General features: G+C 36.9%; 1 pseudogene; it reads right to left on the minus strand.

The window, feature by feature from the left end:
* Positions 1 to 623: 623 nt before the first annotated feature.
* Positions 624 to 4,103, minus strand: LOC105114544 (uncharacterized; annotated as a pseudogene).
* Between the last annotated feature and the right edge of the window lie 1,692 nt (positions 4,104 to 5,795).

Below are 5,795 nucleotides of genomic sequence, written 5' to 3' on the forward strand. Positions count from 1 at the left end.
AATGTTGTTCTTCTTGATGGCATGGTTTGAACCTTTCATTTTCTTTTAAAGATTTCCTAATAGGTTCTTCTCACTTTATTGTTGTTCCAAAATCAAAACTGTGGTTCTTTATCATCATCAACCCAATGATTCTTTCTTCATCCATAATCTTATGGGAGTACATTAAGGATTCCTCCTGGCGATTAAAAAAAACATTCATGCAATGATTTATGATTAGATGTCATGTATGCATTCTTACCTGGTTTTGAAACATAGGTCCCATCACCCTCTCTTGACATGAGCTTGCTTTTGAAGTCGTATGCTGGATTTATTTTTCATACCGCCTATCATATCTTTGAGAAGAAGTCTTTGACCTTTTTTACAAGTAGCTTTTCAAAAATGTATGATTTGTCATTGCCTTCTTTGTCATGCTCTTGTCAAATGCTTTTAACTTAATTTTCAAATCTATGGGCTTCCGTCCCATTTCAAAATACATAAAACTTTTCATGAAACATCTCTTATTGCCCCCAGTGTAGGGGTGTTATCCTAGTCTGGGCTTTTATATAAAGAAGAAATTCATTTAGCCAATGATAAACCTTTTAGTGAGTGATGCGACAACTAAAAAAACACACTGTCAGGACTAATGCAAAATTAAGTGTTGTGAGATCAGTGCAAAAAGAAAGAAGTCGATGGCTAAACTTTGCTTTATTGATTTAGGAGCCTACATCAAGCATAATATCTTTTTACAGAGTCGGAGTTCACAGGCCTAGCTAGATCTCCTCCATCCATTCTAGCCAACTTCAGCGCTCCTCCTGAGAATGCCTTCTTTACTATGTAAGGACCCTCGTAATTTGGTGACCATTTGCTTCGATCTTCTTCGGGTAATGACAATATTTTCTTCAACACTAGATCCCCTTCTTGAAATACTTATGGCCTAACCTTTTTATCATATGCCTTGGCCATGCGTTTCTGGTAAAGTTGATGATGACATATTGCAGCTATCCTTTTTTCACTGATCAGGTTCAATTGTTCATATCTCACTTTAGCCCACTCAGCCTCTTCTAGTTCGGAATCCATCAATACTCTTAACGATGGGATTTCTACTTCCAATGGCATCACTGTTTCCATACCGTACACTAAAGAATATGGGGTAATCCCTGTCGAGGTTCGGACTGTAGTGCAGTATGCATGGAGAGCAAATGGCAACATCTCATGCCAATCTCTATACGTGACTACCATTTTCTAAATAATCTTTTTGATGTTCTTGTTTGCGGCTTTTACTGCTCCATTCATTTTTGGCCGATATGGCGAGGAATTTGAATGCTTGATCTTCCACTTGGTACACAACTCCACTATTATTTTTCCATTGAAATTCTGTGCATTATCAGTCACTATCTTTTCCGGAGGACTATATCGACAAATCAAGTCCTTTTCTGCAAACCTCTTCACTACCTTCTATGTTACGTGGGCATACGAATTTGCTTCCACCCATTTTGTGAAGTAGTCAATAGCCACAAGGATGAATCTATGCCCATTGCTAGCTTTTGGGTTAATAGGATCGATCACATCAATCCCCCACATTGCAAATGGCTAGGGAGATATTAGATTAAATAAAAGAGCTGGCGGCGTATTGACCTTATCACTGTAAACTTGACACTTGTGACATTTCCTGACATAGTCGATGCAATCTTTCTCCAATGTCATCCAAAAATAACCCGCCCTTTGTATTTTCCTTGCTATCATATGCCCGCTAGCATGAGTTGAGCAAATTCCTTTATGGACCCCTCACAATGCCTTTCTAGCATCTGTCTCATTCAAACACCTTAGCAAGGTTCCATCAAATGATCTTTTGTATAAAATCTCTTCATCTAAATAGAAGTCTATGGCCAACCTTCTCAAGGTTTTCTTATCTGTTTTAGAAGCTCTCACCGGATATTCATGATTCTGCATAAGATTTTTGATATCGTAATACCAAGGCTTTTCGTCTATTTCTCCTTCAACTAAGCAACAATGAGTTGGGTCGTTTTTAATATCAATATGTATAGGTTGTACCTTGTATTTGAGATCAATGGTAGTCATAGCAGCTAGCGTGGCCAAAGCATCTGCAAAATTGTTCCCCTCCCTTCCTAGATGGGTGAATCTAATCTCTTCAAATTCCTTTGCTAGTGTGGATAGATATTCTTGGTAGGGCCTTAACTTTTCTTCCTTGGTCTGCCATTCCCCTTTAACCTAACAGATAATCAACATTGAATCCCCATATACATCTATCTTCTTTATCTTTAGCTCTAATGCTGCTTCTAAACCAAGAATACAAGCTTCATACTCAGCTGTATTATTGGTGCACTCAAAGTGCAATTTAACCGAAACCGGATACTGTTTCTTATTGGGAGCGATTATTACTGCACCAGCCCCGTTACCATATACATTCACTGCCCCATCAAAAAGCATGGTCCACCAATCTGTCTTCTCTTCTTCTTTTTCTATTGACAATATATCTTCATCGGGGAAATCAAAATCCAAAGGTTCGTAATCTTCAACAGCATTATCAGCTAGAAGGTCTGTGATTGCACTCCCTTTTACGGCTTTCCTGGTCATATACACTATGTCATATTCTGCTAATAAAACCCGCCACCTTGCAATTCGGGTTGAGAGAAAGGGCTTGTTACAAATATACCTCAGAGGATCCACCTTTGAAATTAACCAAGTGGTATAGTATAACATATAATGTCGTAGTCTCTTTGCCGCCCAAACCAGCACACAACAGAGCCTTTCTATCTCAGTGTATCTAGACTCACATTCGGTGAGTTTCTTACTTAAGTAATAAATAGCTCTTTTCTTCCTTCCAGTTTCATCATGCTGACCCAATACACATCTCATGGCTGCTTCAGTTACCATTAAATATAATACCAGAGGTTTTCCTAATACCAGGGGAACGAGTAAAGGTGGATTTTATAAATAATGTTTGATTTTATTGAATGCTTCCTCACACTCCTCATTCCAAGTTCCAGGATTCTTTTTCCTCAATAGTCAGAATATAGGTTCGCATGTTGTTGTTAGCTGAGCTATAAATCGAGCAATGTATTTTAACCTTCCCAAGAATCCTCTTACTTCTTTCTCTGTTTTAGGGGACGACATAGCTTGAATGACCCTTATTTTATTTGGATCCACCTCCATACCTTTATCATTTACCACAAATCGTAACAACTTACCTGATTTAACTCCAAATGAACATTTTATAGGATTGAGCCTTAATTCATACTTCCTCAACCTCTCAAATAACTTCCTCAAAACTTCAACATGATCCTCTCTCTTTTTAGACTTGGTAATCATGTCATCTACATACACCTCAATTTTCTTATGCATCATGTCGTGGAATAGAGTCACCATTGCTCTTTGATAGGTTGCTCCTGCATTCTTCAAACTAAAGGGCATGACCTTATAGCAGTATGTCCCCTAAGGTGTGACAAAAGTTGTTTTCGCCTTATCCTCTAGAGCCATTTTTATCTGGTTGTATCCTGAAAAACCATCCATGAAGGAATATGTGGAACTTCGGGCAGCGTTGTCCACTAGAACATCTATGTGTGGTAGCGGAAAATCATCCTTGGGGCTAGCTATATTCAAATTTCAAAAATCCATGCAAACTCTAATCTTACCCTCCTTCTTAGACACCACAACAATGTTGGATACCCATTATGGATATCTAACTACTTCTAGAAAGCCGGCATCCTATTGCTTCTCGAGTTCTGCCTTAACCTTAATCCAGATATCAGGGTGGGCCTTCCTTAGCTTTTGCTTGACTGGTTTACAACCTACTTCCAACGGTATCTTGTGTACTATAATATTTGTATCCAAACCGGGCATATCTTCATAGGACCAAGTAAAGACATCTAAATATTCTTGTAATAGGGCGATCATTTTTGTCCTTTGTTTAGAAATAATTAAGGTGCCTATTTTCAACTCTTTCTTAAGCTGATCACTACCTACATTGATGGTTTCAAGTTCCTCTGTGGTAGGCTTTCAAGTCTGTTCCTGTTGTTCCACTAGCCTGGTGAATTCACTAATATTGCTTTCATCCCACTCCTCTTTTTCCATAGCTATCACATGTTTGTTCAAGTTTGACCATTTATTCTTGATGCTAAATGTATGTGATGTTGTAGGAGATCCGATTTCAAGATTCCTGAAAGCGGGAAATGTTTGGTGTAAATGCATAAAAAAGATAATTTTAAAAAGTGCATGATCTCATTATTAATTTAAGGAAAAGATGGGCTCAATGACAAACACAAAATCTAGCTGACATCATGAGCCTTGACTATCAACTAGAGAAAATAAAAGCAAACAAAAGCAATGACAAAAGCATGTTAAGGAAAACAAAGTTGGTTTACATTTTGAAAACTATTGGAGCTTCTTGGGTCACCCAATTCTAAAACTTCTCGCCTTGAGCCAACTTTCGCACAAAGGTCTTGGTAGAGATGTTTTCTAGTGTGTGGATCGTCAATTGTGGTAGTATTTCATCTCCTTTTTCCGCTACTGTCTTCCTATCATATTTTTCCACCTTATTTTCCTCCAAGGTGTTTATGTTCATATTTTCCAGTTCTTGACCAAGGTTTTCAACTCCTTTATCAAGTTGTATTATGTATGCAGCTTTTAGGAATGACATGCTAAGGGGAGGGATTTCTAGCTTTTCGTCTTCAGGCTCCCTTCATTCAATTCTAGCTATTCTTATTTCTCTTCTCCGACTAGCAGCCCACCGATGATCCTCCTTGTTAGGTTTATACCCTAACCCAAATATTTGATCAGCATATGTCATCTTTGCTGGATTAACCCCTTCTAGTACCCCGGTGATAAGGTTATATTGAAATGGGATCCCGCGGCATCGGCTGGATCGCACGTCAACATTGCAAATCTTAGTTTTTTTTACTTTAGCGTATATTGTTTAGTATTTGGCCCATATCTGGAGTTCTAGAAGTCCAAATAACCTGAATTTTTTACACAAGAAAGCTGAGATAATTTCCTACAACTTTCATGTTTTCAAGTGGCTCTAATTTTGATGTTATCAATGATGTTTTGGGCAGACAAGAGAAGATAAGGATTGTCACCAAGTCAAGAGTTGGTCACCCACTCATCAATTAGTCATCAAATCAATAGTTCCCAATTTTGGCCTATAAAAGGAGGCATTTTCCATGCATTTAGGCATCTTGGTTTCCAGATCAAGATCATGCTCTTCCTTTCTCTCTTTGTATTTTTTGTAATGTTTATGCTTTGCTTTCATTAATATCAAGTTTATGCCTTTCATTTCCTTTCCTTTACTTAGTTAACTCTTATCTTATTTATGTTTTTATTTTTTTTATTTATTTTTCTTTCTTTTATTATGTTTAGCTAAGTTTATTATGTCAAGGTAAAAAGGTTACACTAATGGTGTATGTTCTTATTTTGTTTATTTGTTTTCCTTTCTTTCATTATGTCTAGCTAATTTTATTATGTCAAGGTGAAAAGGTTACACTAATGGTGTGAGAATAAGTATAATGTAAACTTAATATGGACTTTAATGTTTGATACTAACATGTTTTGTATTTGTTATCTTGTTCATTCTTTAATACTTTACTTGTTAAATGACTAATCTTGATTTATTTTGTATAACACTTGGTACAACAAATGTTTGGCACTTTCATAGCCCATACTATATGGTATAATCGACACTTGAGCTATGAAAGGAACTTGATTTGTTGTTAACATAAGTTATAATCATGAATGCTTGACGAGATTTACAAGTACTAGCATTAATCGAATAAGATGACTAATGTAATCACGTTAACAAT

The sequence above is a fragment of the Populus euphratica genome, unplaced genomic scaffold (assembly GCF_000495115.2).
Source record: "Populus euphratica unplaced genomic scaffold, PopEup_1.0 scaffold541.1, whole genome shotgun sequence".
Lineage (NCBI taxonomy): Eukaryota > Viridiplantae > Streptophyta > Magnoliopsida > Malpighiales > Salicaceae > Populus > Populus euphratica.